This window comes from Marmota marmota, unplaced genomic scaffold (genome assembly GCF_001458135.2).
Source record: "Marmota marmota marmota unplaced genomic scaffold, marMar, whole genome shotgun sequence".
Lineage (NCBI taxonomy): Eukaryota > Metazoa > Chordata > Mammalia > Rodentia > Sciuridae > Marmota > Marmota marmota.
The window spans coordinates 4,237,168-4,256,917 of NW_025999991.1; the positions used below are offsets into that span (position 1 = coordinate 4,237,168).

Sequence of the window (19,750 nt, forward strand, 5' to 3'; positions counted from 1 at the left end):
ACAGGGATGGTGACGTCAGCTTTCCAACATGGTCGCTGCTGGCCTCCTCTTTGGTCTGACCGGTGTGGAGAACCGTGATGGACCGCTTTCTTCCCCCGTCTCAAACCCAGAATTCAGCCCTGAGTACGGTGCTTGCATGGCTGGCAGAAACTGCAGCGCTGTATCCCTGCGTCGCTATCTCCTTGTTTCCCAGCGCGCGCTGCAGACTCTAGCCGCGGGGCGGTTTGCTGAATAAGCAGTGTTACCCTCCGTGCGACAAACCTCTCGCGTTTGAGTCCCCGTAGCCGATCCTCGTGCGATGGAAATCCTTCCTCCAGGTTCTGGAGCACCCCACTATTGCTGGAAATTCCTAACAAGATATCCTTTAGCCGTCCTGACTTGTCATACTCCCACACAGTGAAGCAGCACACGGGGGCAATGCACTCCCCTCGCCGCCATCTTCCTTCTCCCTGATTGTTTTTTTTGGATTTGTGACTTTTGGTATGTTGTATTGAAATACTTGGGTAAGATCTTAAGTAAACTTGTTCAGTAAATGAATGTAAAATTTGGGGGATTTGTTTTGGATTCAAGGGAAACCATTCAACAGACAGCAAAGCAGACAGTGTGCTAGAGCCCAGGAAGCCGTGTAGCGTCCTGGTCGGGAGCCTGGAACCGCAAGGCTTTGTGTCAATGGGGTGCCGCGGAACTCTCTGGAATGATGGAGATGTTTCATATCTGAGCTGTCCGTAGGGGCCTCAGTTCACATGTGTAATCACACTCTTGAACTGTGGCCGGTATACAGTGGAAGAAGTGAGATTGTAATTTTAATTAAATTAATTTAAAATTTAAATATGGCCACAAATGAGCACCCGACCACCAGACAGGGCTGTGCAGACTGGGGCACAGGGTCAGGGTTCACATCCCACCTGGCCCTTACTCATCTGCTTCCTAACTGCCAACTGCATGGTGTCACCATCTGTAAGAACGTCGGGAAGACCGAAACACATATGGAGTCCAGGTACGGAAGGTCCATAGCTCCAATCTGTGGCATGAGGCGGTATGTGGAAGTGAATGTGTGACTATGGGAAGTACTTAGGAATATATGTTATTGATATTAATATGCAAGTTTGTCATTATTTTTACTTTTATGAGGAAAAAGCAAGGTCCATTTTTTAAATGAGGTTTATTTTAATTAACCAGGTCATTGAATAAATACTTGGTCTGAATTTGGCTCTCTGACTTTCTGGATGTTGATGGTTGTCTCACAGTGTAATGGGATTTGTCAATGCATTCTCTCTGGCTCTGCCAATCAGTGTCCCTGTGAACCCAGTGTTCTGACTTGCATAGACAATTGATATAAGAGAGTTTCATTTTATTTTTGTTATGCCATAGATTTCTCTCTATTGGTATGTGGTCTTTATTAGTATGTTCTCGGTTTTTGCATTTGATAAATGAGGAAAGCCATGCCTCATTTCTCAGATATCCACATTGTAGAGTTGAGTGGGGGATATTAAATAATTAATGGCTGCATTTCAGGTATTTAGAACACATTTCCTACAAATTATGATAATGATAACATTAGCAACAAGGAATTGTTAAGTGATCGGGGCATAGGATAAGTGCTGCATAGGCATCATTTTGGTTGATCTTTGCTGTCCCCACCATCCTAAGGGAGCAGGATGGAGAGCTTGAGACGTATCCTCCAGGTCTCATGGGCAATGAGCAGCAAAGACAGGGTTTGTTATCTTTGAAGTTTGCTGAAAGCCGCCTCCTGCAGTATGAGAACGTATTTATTAACCCAGTTTGTCTGTTACTTCCTTTAAGAAAAATGCAATAATTAAGTTTAATGATCAGTTTTGCATTTGGGAAAAAAAAATTGGAAATAGGAGGCAAGATAGCTGTAGCCGAAGCAGGAGATGGAAAGCTCTGGCTGTTTGGGCGCCTTTGACGTGGGAACTCTTTGGATTTCCTCTATGCAGTTTTCCTTGAGAAAATCTCTTACTTTAGGGTTTCTTATGCTGTTGCTAACACAAAGATTTTGTCCTATGAAAATGAACTCCTGCTCAGCCTGGTTTAAGATATAAAGAATCATCTGTTGATGGCATTTCAGTAAATTTTTAAGTTGCAAATTTAAATATAGATAGGTGAGGATATTAGCGGTGCCCTGGTTTGGATGTAGTTGAAGTGTATCCCCTTGTTGTTCCCGTGTTGGAAACCCTAGCATTGTTGGCCCTAGCATTGTGGTGTTGGCCAGTGGTGGGCACTTTAAGAGGTGGAGCCTGGCTCAAGGTCCTTAGGTCATTGACCCTCAAAAGACATTGTGGGAACTCAGCCTCTATCTGGTTTTCTGTTTAGAAATGTGATCCATCCCCAACCCAATGCTCCTGCTGTTTGACACCACCCCCCATCTGCCATGGACCTCACCAGAGCCAAGCCAGTGCTGGTGACTTGCCCTTGGGAGCTAAATAAACCTCTTTACTTTCATAAAGTTGTCCTGCCCCACACATTTAATCATAGTAACAAAATATAGTACAGTGGGCAAATTACTTAAGGTGAAACTGGCACATTTTTAAAGTTGTGTTCTGTCTAGAAAACCCTTTGCAAGAGGTGGAGGGCTTCCCACCCAACCTGGTTTCTGTCTTTGTATACTTGTCTTTCTTTGTACCCTTATTTTACTGTCTTTTTTTGTTGTTTATCTGATTAGTTATACATGCCAGTAGAATGCATTTTGACACATCAAACATAACTGGAGTATAATTTCTCATCCATCTGGTCGCACAGGATGTAGAGTTACACAGGTCATATATGCACATAGGGAAATAATGTCCCAGTCATTCTACTATCATTCCTACCTCTATGTCCCCTCCCCTCCCTTTATTCCCCTTAGTGAATTAGCATTCACTAATTAGCATTCACTTCCCCTCTCTCCTTAGTGAATTAGCATCTACCTATCAGAGAAAACATTCAGCCCTTGGTTCTTTGGGATTGGCTTAGTTTGCTTACTGTAACATCCTTTTATTCATGCAAGTGATCAAAACCCCCTACAGAGAGGACAGTTAGTGTATTTACCTCTCCAGTGACACTCTTCATTCTTCTTGATGGGAACTTTGTCCCACCTAATATCCAGGGATGGACCCTCACTGGTTTGTAAGAGTAAATGCTTACCTTGCTAAAAAAAGAAAATCTCCAAGCCCTAGGTGTGCACATGGAGAGTGCCTGCTGAGGGAGCCAGACCAAGCCTGAGGGGTCTCACCTGAGATCTCTGAAAATTATGCAGAGCTTTGTCACATTGATTTTAGAAATGAGTCATCAAAAGAGCCTGCTACCCCTAACCAATGAATACTTTAAAGCCTAGAATGTCTCCCTAATATAGAATCAATACTCCTTTACTCCTGTACATGTAACCCTTATTCATGTATAAATTTTTACAGAAGAGGTATATCCCTATGAGTGGCCTTGCTGGATCATATGGTAATCTGATGTTTAATTGTTTTGAGGAACTGCTAGACCAACCCACAAATTGTCTATCTCATTTCCATTCCCACCACAAAGTTGGAGGAATAAATCTCACCACATCCTTGCTAACCCTCATCATTTGCCGTCATTTTGATGTCACCATTTTAGCAGGCATGAAGTGCTGCATCATTGTTCTAATGCAGAACTTTGCAGAGGTCTGATTGAACTCAGCCAGAGCTTGATGGCGTGTTGGAGTCACAGCTCTGGGATGGTGGCTGTGGCACCCTTCCTATTCTACTTCCACTGCATCCTGTTTTCCTCAACCACTTCACTCTGGCTTATTGACAAGTCAAAAGGCATATCCATCCAAACCAGGTCTGGGTGGGTTCTGGGAATCTTTCTGTTTACAGAGCTTATCTGACCATTCTGATGAGGCGGTTTGGATTCATTGCTCTGCATTTAATCTTCCGTTGGGCAAGCACTGTTTTTTTTTTGTTCATTACTCATATTTAGAACATTTCTGGCCCATAGTAGATGCTAAATTCATGTTTACTAAAAATATGTATGAAACATTAAAGGTTATGACAAGGGTCATAACAAGGTTATACAACTCTGGAGAAGCCTTTCCATTCTGGTTACTAACAACCTGGCTATAAAGGGTAAAAAGCATTTGGTCAGAGTTGCAAAGCCCTTTGAAACATTCCGCAAGATCACAAAGAAGATCCATAAGATCACTTCCATCTTGAACATGTTCGCTCGTCAGAAGCATGGGGAGAGTCTCGCCTTTCATTTCTAAACTATAGTTCTGTGCTGTGGCCCTCGGAGATCCTCTGGTCACATTTAAGGGGAGCTGAACGGCTGCAACCAGAAGAAAAGGGAGGTCACTCTGCCCTTGAGATACTAAGACATAAGCTGAGATTCCCTACCTTAATTTGTTAAAAGTGCTTCACAGGTTTTCTGCAAAATCCTGAGTGTTTGTGTTGCCTAGATCCTGCTGTCCCCAGGCCCTGCCTTGCGGGGCTGTGGACCTCCAGGTCCCCTGTTCTCTTTCCCTGGGCCCTGCATGTGGATTTCAGCCTTGGTCTTTGTCCTTTGCTTGGGTGTGGACCCTGTTGTCCTGGATTCAGTGATTTATTTTTGTGTAAATACAAGACTCAAGCCAGGCCACTTTCCTTGCAGCAGACCATGGAGACTTTGGTGGTGACTGGAGAGCTTTAGAACACAGCAAAGTGTGGAGATTGAAACCGAATCTTAGACATTATTGTAAGTCCCTCAGCCTTCCTGCTGTGGAACTTCCTGCAGCCTCTGCATGGGGCCAGTCTCCCCTTTCTTCCTCTCCCTCCCCTCCTTCTCTTTTGCTCAGAGTCTTTTTCTTTTCTGGTAACTTAACTGCCCTGTGCTTGCTTTGTTGATTATAACAAGGTCATCTGGGCTCAGCTTTTGCATCTTAATCTTCTTAATACTAAACAAGAGAGCACTCCTGACTAGCAATCAAATATGTCCATGCACATACACAGGCACATATGCACACGTGTGTGCATGCAAACATTGCACTTGTGCACACAGATGCACACACTTGCACACAACACACACAGAAATACATGCACATATGTGTGTATCTATACATACATGCATGCTCATGTGTACACCAATATAAACACATGCATAGACATTTGCTCATGAGCACACATACGCATGCATATATATACACACATACATCACATATGCACACATACATACCCATCAGTTTTCTCCACTACATAATTAATTCTTAAATGCCTAGACTCCATATTTCTCAATTTACATATAATATTCTGCTTTTACACTTCACACAAATATATACATATATTTGAGCCAAAGATTGCCAGTCAATTTGTTGCCTGAAATATGAGAGCACTTTTGTATAATCAAGATCCCCAGCCACTTGTTCCTTCCTATAACTCCTCCTGTGGCCCTTAACTGCCAGCCCCTGACAATGAGCCAACTCATTCCTACTGCATCCCTGGTATGACCAGCCCTGCGTTAGGCAGTGCGCAAGATCAAATGCCAAGCAAGAAAAATACGATTCCAGTTTTCACAAGCTTTTTAAGTACTAAAGTATAATATATTGTAAATATAGACTTTGAAAAAAAACTAGAATAGGAAGAAATATGTACATATTGTGCATATTAGCCTTTATTTATTATTATTTTTTTTTTTTCTGAAGGAGAAAAAGTTTATTTGTAGCTCAGAGTTTCAGAGGTCTCAGTCCATAGGTGGCTGACTCAATTGCTTTGGACCCAAGGTGAGGTATCATCATGGGGAAGGGCCAGCAGAAGAAAACTGCTCAGCTCATGGTGGGGTCAGGCAGGAAAGGAAGAGAGAGGGGATGGGGTGGGGAAGGGGAAGGAGCTGCAAGAAGATGAGCTCTTCCAGGGCACACCTCCAGCCATGTGCCACCTGCATATACTTACACCTAATCATTCAAACTAGAATGGACTTCTTAGGTTACAGCTCTTATAATCTAATACTTTTTACCTTTGAATACACCTGCATTAACAGGAGATTTTGGGGGACATCTCATATCCAAACCATAACATTCTGCCCCCAAAAGCTCATGTCCTTTTCACAGTGCAAAATGCACTTAGTTCATCTCCAAGAAGCCCAGTCTTGACAGTTCCAGCATTGCCCAAAAGTCCAGACCAAGTCCGAGTCTCATCCGAGACTCAAGTCAAATTCTTGCTGTGAGTCCCTGTAAAAATCAAAAGCAAGTTACATGTATTCATTACACAGTGGCACAGAGTAAACAATCCCATTCCAAAAGGGAGAAGTAGCGTAGAGAGTAAAGATGAGGCCAAAGTAAGACTGAAAACCAGCCAGGCAAACAGGTCTGGTAACTCTGCACACAGCATCTAGGACATGTGGCTGGAGATGTTCTCTCCCAAGGGCTTGGACAGCCCTACCCCTTTGGTCCTGCAGATTCCAGTGCACAGGGGCTGTCCTTTAGCATGACTGTCTGCAGTCAGCAACTTTTCTTGGCAGACTGTCCATGTTACTGGCATCTCTTAATTCCTGGGGTCTCCATTCCAGCTTCAGCTTCACCTCATAGCTTTATGCATCACCCTCTCAGGGGATACCTGCAGGTTCTCTCACCCTGTTACACACTGCATGGCCCCCCAAGATTTACTTTGAAATCTTGGTGGAAGCATCCATGACCCCTTAACTCTAGTATCCTGCATTCCTGCAGAACCAGCACCACATGAATGATGCCAAGGTCTGCCACCAGCTTGTGTAGTCCCTGGGTTCCTGGTATCATGGCGGTGGTGCCCTCTGAGTGCCTGTAGCTCGGCATCATGAAAGAACTTCCTAGATCCCCCACCTCCCATCAAGTAGAGGGTCCCCATTATCTAGTCTTTTTTTTGGGGGGGGGTAACCAGGGATTAAACTCAGGGGTACTCAACCACTAAGCCACATCCCTAGCTACATTTTGTATTTTATTTAGAGACAGGGTCTCATTGAGTTGCTAATATTCACACTGAGTGCCTCACCATTCCTGAGGATAGTTTTGAACCAGTGATCCTCCTACCTCAGTCTCCCGAGCCTCTTGGATTACAGGCGTTTGCCACCATGCCTGGCCCCCATTATCTATATTTAACAGAATTTTCCCTTCCCCACCCTTGAGTCTGTATTGGGTGTGGTCTTGCACTTAGGATCTTTCCTGGTATCTCTGTGTGAATACTTAGCATCTCTTGAGGATCTGTAATCTCTTCAACAAGCAGAGTTTTCCTTGACTCCAGATTCACATCCACTTTTCTGGTCAAATTGCAAGTTTTTTAGATCTTTCTGTTCTGATTTCTGCTCCTGAGTATCACAGCACACTGGGTTAAAAGCTGCCAGCAATATCCATTCTACCACCTGAATTCTGTGCTACCTGGAAATCTCCTCCTCCAGATTAATTAGTCTATCACCTTTAAATTTAGCCTCAAAGAAAGTTGCAGGACATGGACCAAATGTAGACAACTTCTTTGTGAGAACAACACAAATAGGCTCTAGTCCAATTTCCAGTAGAGTCTTCCTTCCCCTCTTAAACCTCAAGGACACAATCCACATTTATATGGGCATTTTTTTGTCTGAGCTCCCACCAAAATCGTCCATTAAGCTTTGCTTAAAACATTCTGATGTATTTTCAGCTTGCATCTCTAAACTTTTCAAAATTCTTCCCAACTGGCTCTAAAGGCTTCTGAACCACATGAACAGGTTGGTCACAGCAATGATGCAACTTCTTGTACCAATTTCTGTTGTAGTCAGCTTTGTGACCAAAACATCTGACAAAAACAGTTTAGAGGAGGAAAATTTATTTGGGGCTCACAATTCAGAGGTCTTGATTCACAGATGGTTGACTCTATTGCTCTGGGTCCAAGGTGAGGCAGAGCATCATGGGGAAATGGGCCAGGAGAGGAAAGGTGCTCAGCTCATGGTGGGGTCAGGAAGGAGGTGCAGGGTGCAGAGGCACATAGTAGCTTTTAATGCAGTAAAATTCCTCTGAAATCCTTACCACAAAGCAGACTTGGTTTCCTAGCTGCTCCTGGATAGAGAGTGATGTGTAATATGTTTTTCCTGTCATGACACTAAAAGTCTTTAAATTGGGTATTTTTATTCTATTATAACTAAGAAGTTAGATATTTATAAATCCTACGAAGGCCCTAAATGCAGGTTTATTATTACAGTGGAACACTAAGGGACCATTAGGTCAATAAAATTTTTCAGAGAATCAGAAGTGAAAAATATTAGCAGCATTGTTTAGAATATAGGAACTAGGAAGTTTAAATGTCCATGAGTGGAAATAAAATAGGAGATGTGGCTGTTACTACTCAAGAGGAATGCAGACAAAATGGTCCAGAAAACGCAGATAGCACAAATCACACTTGCTTTATAAAAATCATTTTATTGTGATAGCTAAGGTGTGCTAGCTTGTCCGTGGGCTCTGTCAGTAGTAGTAGCCCCAGGTGAGGCTTCAGACGTGCAGCGGGCAAAACCCAGCTTATCTTTGCCCCACAGCTCCGTTCTCTGGCCACTCGCTGTCTTTGCAAAAGGAAAAGAAACCACCTTCAGGTGATCAAGTTGTGAAGGTTGGACAAAGCCTCGAGGGAGGGCTGGGAGAAGCTGGCACATGCTACCCCTTCTTCACCCACTTGTCCTAGTGTAGTGAGGATCGGGTCCTTATCTTCTGGGAGCAAACAACACATAATTTCATAACAAGTTAGATGAATGGCATTAATTCCGTCAACGAGTGCTGCCTGGGTTAGGCAGAGAGCTTGCCTCGTGGGCTGTGGGACCTGAACGGCTTGTGAGGAAGCAGCTGTCCTGAGCCAGGTCCGGGAAGCGAGTCCAGGACGGGGTGGGCGTGGAGGGATGTGAAGCCTGGTGAGGTGAAGGGCGGCCTGAACAGCAGCAGGAGGGGGCAGTGAAGCCCAGTGGCCGGATTCCCTTCCTGGTGGCAGAGGTTTAGGCTGGAATTACTCAGAAACAAGCAAAGCAATGTTCAGTCAGAGGGCGGAGGAATATCGTGGAGGAATTGACAGGCTGGGGAAGGGACACAGATATTATTCTGTGGATTGATAGTGCTAACCCCAGTAATATATTAGGTCACAGTGGATGTTTACGGGGACGCAGATTCCTGGGCCTTCAGGGACTCTACATCACCACATGCGGCCCCTAGGAGCTACAGTATTTTAAAGTTTTTTAGATAGTCCAGTTCAAGGACTAAAGTATGGAAACCCTGTTGCAGACAATGGAGGTCATACATGAAGTTTTTGAGACAGAGTTGAAATAAGAATTTCAAAAAGCATAATTTTATAGAAACAAGTGTCCAGCATGACTTGTTGGAGAATCCCGAGTTTAGAAGGTAGCTTGGCATTGTCTGCCTTTCTGACCCACTCATTAAGCTCTGCCAATGGTCACCTGCCCATATCTTCTGTAGATTACTGTGTGATCTATTCCAGAGGCTCCCAACCCTCATGCCCATCAGAATCACCTGGGTCTTTAAGAGTCTGACATGCAGACGGCATTCAGGCCAGTCACATCACATCTACGGGGACTCAGACATCATGATTTTTAAAACTGTCCAGTGCAGCCAATGCCGAGACCCTCTGCTTTAGAGGAAATGGAGAGTTAATAAAGAAATAGTGCTCTTGTTTTTCAAATTTGCAGTCATAGAGGGGAAAATAAACAGGCACAGACACATGCATATGCTGGTCTACAGCACAGTGCAGTCACTGGAGGGAGACAGGGATCCCAGTGCCACTTGGTAAAGGGTGGGAGACTTCATCTCTGCTTCAGGGTGCTTGTCCAGGATCAAAAGAGCCAAGGAGGTGGTGGGGAAGGAAGAAAAAGAGGAGCCTAAAAATAGCGGGAAGAATTGTCCCTCTAGCTCACCTCACACTGAAGTCCAGGTGGCATTCTGAGAGCACTGCAGGGTCTGACCCCTCAGCCTCCATGACCCCCTCCCTTCTTTGTTCTGTCTTGGCAAACACCAACCCCACTTTTCCACCTGCGTGCTCACAGCTGCCCGTGGCTGCCGAGAAGCCTGCAGGGGCTGCCGGGTCTTCTTTCCTGTTCGTGACACCTGTGTTAAGCGGCAGTGCAGTACTATCACAGGCCATCATGACTGGGCTTACCCTCCGGGAGGTGTGCGAGCCTCTTCTGCTTCCTTGGCCCCTCTGGCCTGGCCTGGAGTTGTCCAGGCTCCCAGCCCTCTGCCCTCTAACTCCAGGCCTTGGCTGAGTGTGTGCTTCCTGTCTGACTCTCTGTCTGGAGTCTGCGGGCAGGTTTCTTCCTGCTGTAATGGCATGGTGGCAGATGGTACCTAGCGAGCTCCTTCAGTGCCGCCTGGGGCTGGGCAGGGACCCCTGAGCCAACTGGGGTGCTGGGAGTGAGTACTATCAGGACATCTAGAAACGCTTGGAGGGACCTCCTGGGCTGGAGGACACGAGCAGTTTACAAAACAGAAAATCATAAGTGCCACAGGAGAAGATGTGCTGTGAGGATTTGGGGTCAGAGAGAGTGACAGGTCCCTTCTGAATGACAGGCGGGAGTGGAGGCCTGGGACAGGAGGCCCAGAGGGGAAGAGACTGAGTGGTGAGGGAGGTTGTTGGAAGGACTTGGCAAAGTCTGGCAAATTCCAGGAGTGGGACGATGCGATGGCGTTGAGCAGAGGGCTCTGGAGCGGACTGCTGGTTTCGTTGGTTATCACCGCATGGCAAAGGCAGCTTTGTGATTACTTGCTCCTTGGTTTCTTCATCAGTCACCTGAGAATAATAATGGCCTCTTCCTTGCAAGGTTTGATGAGTGCCCAGGTGAGGGACTGGGAACAGTGCCAGGTGCTCTATGCGTGCTCAGGAGCTGTGGGGCCAGCACTGCTAGGAAGAGATGCTTCACCACCAGCTGGGCCCTCGTCATTTCCATTCACAGGGACTTTCCTGTTTTTCTCTTATTTTCCTTCTCTTGATTTCTTGTGAAGTCAGTTGAAAAAAAACATCAAGGAAAACAGGATCGAGAGAGCAGGGGAGGTGGTGGGGAAGGGGAAGGCCAGGCCGTGGGCTTTGGGTCTGTTTGGGAGTCTCTGCAATAATTTCCTCTTTCTGATTTCCAGGGTCCATGCGTGGAAGCTGCACCCTTCCGGTCTGTGTTCCACCTGGAGAAGTCCTGCGAGCTGTGGGAGTTGACGTGAAGGCCCCGAGTGTGCGGGAGCAGACAAGCTTCCGTGGGAGATAGAGAGGGAGGAGGAAGCAAGGGAGAAGAAGGGTCTCAAGTGATCCTGAGGCTTTGCGACCCCTGAGTAGGAGAATGATAGCGGTCACCATTGACATGGATAAGGAAGTCTGGAAGTCAGAGAGACAAAGGACTTCCTGAGGATAGTGAGGAGGCTGCTTTTTGATATGTTAAGGTGAGACTCAGATGGGTGATGCAAATGGCCTGGGGCTGTGTGCACTAAGAAACTAGCCTTGGATGGAGAGGGCAGAGTGGAAGATACGAGTGTGTCCTCAGTTCTGCCTTCCTCTGATCTCCCACACCCTAATTTATTCCCTAGTTTGCATCCAGCCTCCTCTTTGCCAACCATAAATCTGGTTCAGCTCACACCCCTGGGTATCCAGGGCTTTGTTGGCTGCTCCCTGGGGTAGCGGTGTGGATGAGCATGAGTTTTCTTTTCCTTCCTTTCTCCAGATGGAGTGAAGATCTGTCAGAGACCAGCCAAGGTGATGAGTGTGGATGGTTGGATGTCCCCAAAAAGCACGCTAGGGAGCTCCTTAGTGGGGAGTTGTGAGGATTAAGTGAAATGAAGTGACACAAGTTGTCCTGTGCTGCCTCCAGAGTCCCTGGAAAAGACAGCTGCTCAGCAGAACAGCCAGCCTGGTCCTGCTCCTCGCTGGAATCCAGCCCAGTGCTGCTCGGTTCCCGCGGAGGAGCTGGTCCCCAGGGTGTCCTGACCAAGGACAGAGGCGCTTCTGTATATGTATCCACCCACTGGGGCCTCAGGACAGCCGGAGTCCGCTCCACACTTGAGCTTGTCTCTTTTTATGTCTTTCTGATCTGCTGGAGACAAAACATCAAGATGGCCTTTCCAAAACATTAGATAGCTGGCTTTGGTATCGGGCCCCCAGCTTAGACGCCGGCCCAGTTCGGTTTTGACTTCAAGGCTCGGTGGAGGCATCTTTTATTTTTGACAGAGTAGCTTATTCCCTGATTTTGTGTTCATGACCTTGAAATCCCTGATAGCCCTGATTGAATTGGAAACTTTTCCTTGAACTTTGCTCATCTGGTGTGCACCCAAGTGAGACCGCTTGAGGCTCCTCTGGTGATGGAGGAAATCATAGAATGGAGGGATGGAAGGGATGCTGCAGTTTGTCCCAAGTGACATCACACTGATGCACCCACGGTCACATCCACTCACTAGAAAGGTTATCAGTCCCTCATAAACTCCCATTCTCTAAGCATGAAGCTGTTAACTGCAACCCCATCTAAACAGCAACACAGGTTACACAGGAGTGACCGGTGTCTAGCATGGACGTAAGTCACCGACAGGCAAGAAGTGGAAATTTTAGGGTGGAGTTTTGTGTAAATGTTTTCAATGATTTTAAATGAAAAAAAAAAAAAACAGAATATAAACTTGCATTTATGTCATACTTAAAACTAATGGTGGACAAGAAAATGGAAAGCTACAGAAAATAAAACCAATTGCTATACTTGGGCTATCGGGATGATTTTTCTTTTCTTTTAAATACTAGTGAGTATGCCATCAGTTTGCTTGTCCATTGTTCTTACATCAAATTAATAAAAATGTTGTTTTTATTCTTTTTTCTTTTCTGCTTAAAAATAGATAAAGCAAATAAGAACATACTAATTTACAACGTCATCCTTCAGGGCTCAAAGGCAATGATAGAAATAGAAGTTCACTTAGTGCCACAAGCCTTCCTCATCCTCTCCCAACCCATCTATAAACTGTCGTAGCTGTTTGTTGAACTTAAGTTTGCAATTTAACATGAGCTGGGGATCCTATTAAGAAGGATTAGTGTTTTAGAGAAACCACAACACTAAGTTATGCACAATAGGAAAACTTTAACCAGTTCTTAGAACAAACATGGTGACATTTTCCCTTGCACCCTGGGAAACAGTATTTCCTGAATCATGCTTCCTCACATGTCTGATTGGCAGGAAGGGCTTCCCTGTTACTCAGCCTTGTTTCAATAGCTCCTTGTCACTGGGACTCGCGCAGCTTGGTCTCTAGGTGTGGTCGTTCACTGTTGTGGCTTCTGTTCTCTGAAGACCCATAAAACAGAGGGGCTGGTGGACTCGGCAGTTTTCCTTACTTTTGCTCAAGTCACTGAACAGTGCGATTGGTCCTAGTGCAGGACAGTGGTTCCTAGAGGACAGTGTCTTCCCTCTTGGGAGGAGATTTGCAAGTAGAGAAGAGTCTGAGGTTTTTGCATTCAAAAAAAAGTCAACCACAGCAAATTCAATTTGAGGTAATCTTAAAAATAATATTTCTGTCAATTGGAATGAGAGAACGAGGCACTTGATTGTCACTATGGCTTTCGTGTAGTTTGTCTCCTAAAGGTTCCTGTGCTGCAGGAGGGTGCCCAGTGTACGGTGCTGGGCTGGTGGAGGCGGCAAGGTCCCGGGCCTTCACGGTCACCCATGGATTAATGCTGGCTCCGGAGAGCAGGCCAGTCTCCTGTGACTGGCTTTGCCCTGCAGGTAGGATGTGCTAAAGCAAGGCTGGCCTGCTTGCTCAGCCTTTATCAGGCAGCCGGATTTCTCCCTGTATCTTCACCACGCTCTGAAACAGCCAGAGTGGCCCTTGTCAGGACCCATGTGACTTTCTATTTGAACCTTCCAGCTACTGAATCATGCACCAAATGAATCTCTTTACCTAAGTTATGCCCCTCCAGGCATTTTTATATAGCACCACAAGATGGACCGAGACAAATTATAATAAAAATGATCCCGGGGCACTTTACCATTGCACTACCTCCCCAGTGCTTTTTATTTTTTATTTTGAGACAGGATTTGACTAAGTTACCCAGGCTGGACTTGAACTTGTGATCCTCCTGCCTCAGCCTCCCGAGTTGCTGGGATCTTCTGTTAGGGTCTGTAAACAAGTCAAGATGGCACCTGGCATTTTGCCAGGGGGAGTGGTTTGTGAAGTAACGCCAGCGAGCCATTAAGTGTGGAGATTCCTTATTGGTTGACTGCTGTATCTAGTTTATGTTAATTACATAAGCTGTGTGGAATGTATATATACCCCTCCTGTCCTACAATAAAGGGCTCCCACTCCTGCTGTATCACTACACAAGTTGCTCGTCAGCCCCCCCCCCCACCCCGGTTATTTTGCTGCAGCCGGACTGTGGCAGATGGTGGCCCGTTCCGGGAGCCCCGGGACACTTGGGGGTAAGTTGAGGAGGAGAAGCTGCCTAGATAGGACGGGAGCAAATCTGCTCGTCCCTAGGCAGATAGGGCGTGAGGAAAAATGGCCATTTTGAGAAAATGGAGAGGATTGATGCAGTATGTTTGTGTCTTGTTTTGTCTCAGTGTATTGTATTGTCTTTGTGACGAAAATATGGAAGGGGTGTTAAGTAAATTGATAAGGGAAGGAGACACCCCAGTGGAACCAAGAACAGTTAGGGCATGTGTTGATAAAAGCCCAGGAACTCTAGTCAGAAAGAAAAAGAAAGTTCAAGAGGATAGGAAAGGTAGCAGAATACAACAGTTACTAATATGGCATTATGTAAAAATGTGGATGTGTAACCGATGTGATTCTGCAATCTGTATTTGGGGTAAAAATGGGAGTTCATAACCCACTTGAATCTAATGTATGAAATATGATATGTCAAGAGCTTTGTAATGTTTTGAACAACCAATAAAAAAAAGAAAAAGAAAAAGAAAGTTCAGAAGAAGAAGGATTATCAGGAAAAAAGTTGCAGCAAAAGGCTATTACTGAATACTTTTCGTTACCGGAGGGTGTGTGAATCTGTGCAGCGGCTGCCACGTCATGGCGCAGCAAGGACTTTCCAAGCAGCGGCAGTTGGCTCTTCCCGGGGAGCGGGACGCCACTGCCTCGAGCCCAAATCTAGACCTGACCTGGAGGCACAGTCTCGCAGGCTCTTGCTCCCTGTGCCCAGTGGCAGTTTGAGTCCAGGACTCTCCCCAGGGCCATCTGGGGCTGCCCGGGGACGCTACAGCCAGCAGAAGACGCTACAGGAGTCCCTGAAGTTTGGTCATTTTCAATGCCAATAACTAAGCTACAATGGTTCTCCCACACCTGGAAGCCAATGAATAATGAGCACTATTAAGGCCTATTTCAAATGTAAAAAACCTTGAGATAATGTACTAAATTGTTCAGAAGGTTGTTTTCTTACTGCCTGCTGGAATACTACAGGATTTTCTTTAGCATCATTGCCAGAGTTCCTACCTCCGTCCATGTGCCAGTGAAGATGAAGGTGGAAGAATTTCCAGAAGCAGACGCATACCTGGCATGAGTGCGGCACCTGCCCTAGGCTAGCTCCAGCTGCAGCAGCAGGAAAAGACAGGGCTCTGGCTCAGGGCACTCAGGGATGTCACAGCTGTCCCCATTCGTCAAAGGGGGTCCAGTCCAGTGTTGCTGAGAACCGGACGAGACTTCGGATCAAGCTAGCTGCCTGCAGAATTTACCTGGACTGTGATTTAAGCCAGCTGCCTGCAGAACTTACCTGGACTGTGATTTACCTGGACTGTGAGTTAATCTATTGAGACACTGTTTTACCTGGACTGAGACAACAAACTGTAATCTACAACAAATTGTAACTCGGTATCTTTGCTAACGGTGTCATTGCTGGTATAATTTTTCCAAGGGCTTCTTGCATGGAGCCATCAATTGGCTTGGTATTGTGGCATTTTGTATCCTCCCCTTCTGCTTGTAGCAGATTATTTATGGTGTTTGTGTAAAAACCACTATGGTGGTTATTTAAATTAAACAAAAGGGGGAAATGTTAGGGTCTGTAAACAAGTCAGGATGGCGCCTGGCATTTTGCCAGGGGGAGTGGTTTGTGAAGTAACGCCAGCGAGCCATTAAGTGTGGAGATTCCTTTTTGGTTGACTGCTGTATCTAGTTTATGTTAATTAAGATAAGCTGTGTGGAATGTATATATACCGCTCTGGTCCTACAATAAACGGCTCCCACTCCTGCTGTATCAATGTACACAAGTTGCTCGTCACCCCCCACCCCCCCACCCCCGGTTATTTTGCTGCAGCCGGACTGCGGCAGGGATCACAGGTGAGTACCACTATGCCTGGTCCCTTAGACATTTGTTCATGCACACAATGTAACAGTTTAGTCAATTTTGTTCCCTAGCACCTCCCTTTCCCTCTCTTCCTTCCTTTCCCTGATCCCCTTCTGTTGGTATTTGGAGGGCAGAAGATATATTCCAGATGTGTTAGTCAGCTTGTCATCACTGTGACCAAAACCCCTGATAAGAGCAACTCAGAGGAGGAAAAGTTTACTTTGGCCTATGGATTCAGAGACACAGTCCATGGTGGACTGACTCCATTGCTCTCGGTCAGGGGTGAGGCAGAGCATTATGGCGGAAGGGTGTGGTGGAGGGAAGGTACTCAGCTCATTGTGGCCAGGAAACAGAGAGAAGGGTTAGGGGGCCACAAGGAAAGATGCACCCTTCCAGGGGATACCCCCAGTGACCCACCTTCTCCATCCACGCCCCACCTGCCTACAGTCACCACCCAGTTAGTCCATTCAAATAATTGATCCATCAAATGGACTGTTATGCTGATGAGGTTATAGCTCTCAAATTCAGTCATTTCACCTCTGAACATTCCTGCATTAACACTGGAGCTTGGGGGACACTTCACATCCCAGTCACACCACCAAGTTAGAGGAGGTGTGCTGCTTTCCTCATTTCATATATCTGAAATCCCTATGGTCTGACCTTTCATAAGTAGCAAATGTACAGGATAGTTAGGTACTGAATCAAATAGAGGAGGGCAAGAAAAAAAAAATGTTTAGTTCCTAAGTTGGTTGTAAACCTAGAAATCTGGGAAGAATTGTACCAGACTAGAATTTCTTACTCCCGCTGCCCCCCCCCCCCCCAGAGTAATTCAACATAAATTTTATAAAAACCCTCTTGGCTCTAGGCTAGTTAGATAAAGAACTTCTAATTCTCATTATAAAGTAAACTTTTAAAATATTGACATAAAAGTTGTACACATCCACAGGTTAATTAAGCTTTTAACAAATAATTTTGATTTTGCGTTTTGTTAATCTTTGCTCTCGGCCTGCTGTGTGTTCACTGTGCCCTGAATTCCTGTCTCCTCTTTGCTTTGGTTACCTCCTCCTTGCTAGGGAGGTGACCAGTTTACGAAGTGGTGACTTTAGGACTTGGCCGGAATGAACAGTGACTGAAAGTTCTCTTCCATCTGAGTCAGCTGGTGGATGTATCTGCCTGAAAAGAATATGAAGTCAGAATCCGTCAGGGTGACTGAGGCAGAAGTAGAAACGGAGACACAGTGAAGAAAATGGTTTGCAATAATTTGAAAGTTTGCCATTAGGTTTTTAATGAAAAATTTTCATCAATAATTTTAATTAAAAAAATTTAATTTAAAAAACATAATCAAGTAGATTAAGTAATAAAAGTCCATTTTCTAAGGACAATGCATTCACTATTTAAGGCTCTGCAAGTGAAACAGCACTTCAGACACACAGAGACTGAAGTCTGACACTGGCCACATACGCAGTCCTAAAAAATGCGCTGCTTAAAGGGTCCTGGGTAATGATTAGCCAAGATCAGGGACTTCTGGCCTGAACTCCGTTCTCCTGAGATTGTGGACATGTGCCCTGAGGTGGCAACATTGCTAGATCAATGGGAAAACACTTGCACTAGACAGAAAAAGACCTCAGCTCTCCCAGCCTCCCACCTTTCGCTCTAGTGACGTCTGGGCTTAGAGAACAGAAAATCCTCCACTGGCTGCTCAGGTCTGGGGCGCACCATTTGGGTTTCATGGATCGCAGAAAACTCATGCCCGGTTATTTTTTCTTCCTAAAGTGCAGGGACGTGCACCCTGCCCCCACCTTCTCCCTTGACTTGTTTATTTCTTCTAGACGTCACATCTGGGGTGGCTCCTGTAGGCACAGGGCTGCACAGCTGCCAGCGCTGGGAGACGCCTGCTGGGCAGCGCCCCTCCTTCTGCTCCTGATGGCCAGGTGGTCGGGCAGCCTGGAGCAAGCTCCTGATGTCAGAGTTCTTGCCATGTCCTCTCTGGCCCTGGCCTTCTCCAGCTGTCCAGGTCCCTGACCTCTAGGGATGGAGGTTGTAATGTCCTCAGGCCTCAGGGCCTGAAGAACCCAGTGCTGTTCTGTGGGCTGTGCGGTGATTGCCACTTGTCTCCTGCTGGGTTTCCTCCCTGTTTCTCTGGGACACAGACTCAGATCAGTGCATCTGGTGCCAGCCCAGTCAGTCAGGGGCTCTAGAAAGTCCCCGTCCACCAGGGACGTCTCTGACTTTGACGGTGGAAATGTGTTTTTACCTATCAAAGTGGCTTGGAAGATGCACTGTGAAATACTTCTGAGCATAACCTTCAAGGTGACTGGAAAAATGAGAGGCTCCATTAATGCTCAGGACGCCCCAGACCAGGCAGCTCCAAGGGGAGGGGGTCTCACGGTGTGAGTTTCCGAGGGCTCTGTGGCAAAGCACCAGGAACCGGAGGCCTCACACCACTGAAATGTACTGTTCACAGCCGTGGAATCTGGCAGGTCCAAGATCCAAGCAGAATCGTGTCTGATGAGGCCCTGTGTCCTGAGCTTGGGGGTTTCTTTTACCATAAAGGCACTAATCCCAAACCCTCATCACCTCCCAGAGAGCCCACCTTGCAGTCTTGTCCCCTGAGGGGCAGGGCAGGAGTTCAACATAACTACAGGAAGGACAGGCCTCCAGACCACAGCAGGGGGGTGTCCTTAACAATCCGCCCCTCCCCTCCAGCCCTGGTGGCCCCGGAGGACTCCTATCTCTGCATTCGTGCTCACTGGCAGGGTGAGCTAGACTCCTGGAAAGGTTAATGGAAGACACCCTCACAACCAGGGAAGAGCTGCTGCAGTCCCTGTGGATAAAGATGGGGTGTGAGGATGACCTCCAAACAGAACGGTGGAATCTGTCCCAACTGCGGGCGTCCCTTTGTGACCAGGGCACAACGTCAATCTGTCCTCTTCCCCTCTGCTCTCTCAGAGCCCAGCTGACTTCTGGGGAGTTCCATCATCCCTCCTGGTTCTCCAATGCTGACATATCCCCCTTGCTGGCTCTTGAGCAGTGGAGGCCCATCTCTCAACAGCTTCTCTCCTTTAAAAGTCTGGACGGGCTTTTTATCTAAGGAGGCCAAATTTGGTAACATTAAAGAAATCAAAAATTTTTGGCCAATTTATACTGAGTTGCATAAAGAAATTTTAAATGAAAATAGACTGTCTAAATATAGTCACAAGAGTTTTATGCATGGCATATAAAAAGTCTCTGTCTTTTGTAGGACAGAAAGTTGTGTTTGTATATTAAGTCAGCTTCACATATATCTATGGATATATATGTGTGCAGAAGTGGCACACAGTGCCCAAGTGGGTGCATCCTCCCAGCAGGCTCTGGCCAGTGGCATCAGGAAGGATCCGTCTTCTCTTCAGCAGCAACCAAGGCTACAAAGGAGCCCACTGGGAAGGAGGCTAGACTAACTGTCCTCTTCAGGTTCGCCAAGCACACAGCCTGAGTACACAAAATGGGATACAAGATATTTTGTTTGTTTTATTCTCCTTATT

At 46.2% G+C, this 19,750-nt stretch overlaps 1 long non-coding RNA gene across 2 annotated transcripts in view; it reads left to right on the forward strand.

Annotated features, from left to right (window-relative positions):
• The window catches only part of LOC125617852, a 25,190-nt gene extending 12,525 nt beyond the window's left edge, over positions 1 to 12,665 (forward strand). The window contains exons 2-3 of one of the 2 annotated variants that reach the window (XR_007348946.1): positions 11,066 to 11,359; positions 11,638 to 12,665. This is a non-coding gene — a long non-coding RNA (uncharacterized LOC125617852). Of the gene's footprint in view, positions 1 to 11,065 lie in introns of both variants that reach the window. The other variant, XR_007348947.1, reaches the window with a different exon arrangement.
• Positions 12,666 to 19,750: the final 7,085 nt, after the last annotated feature.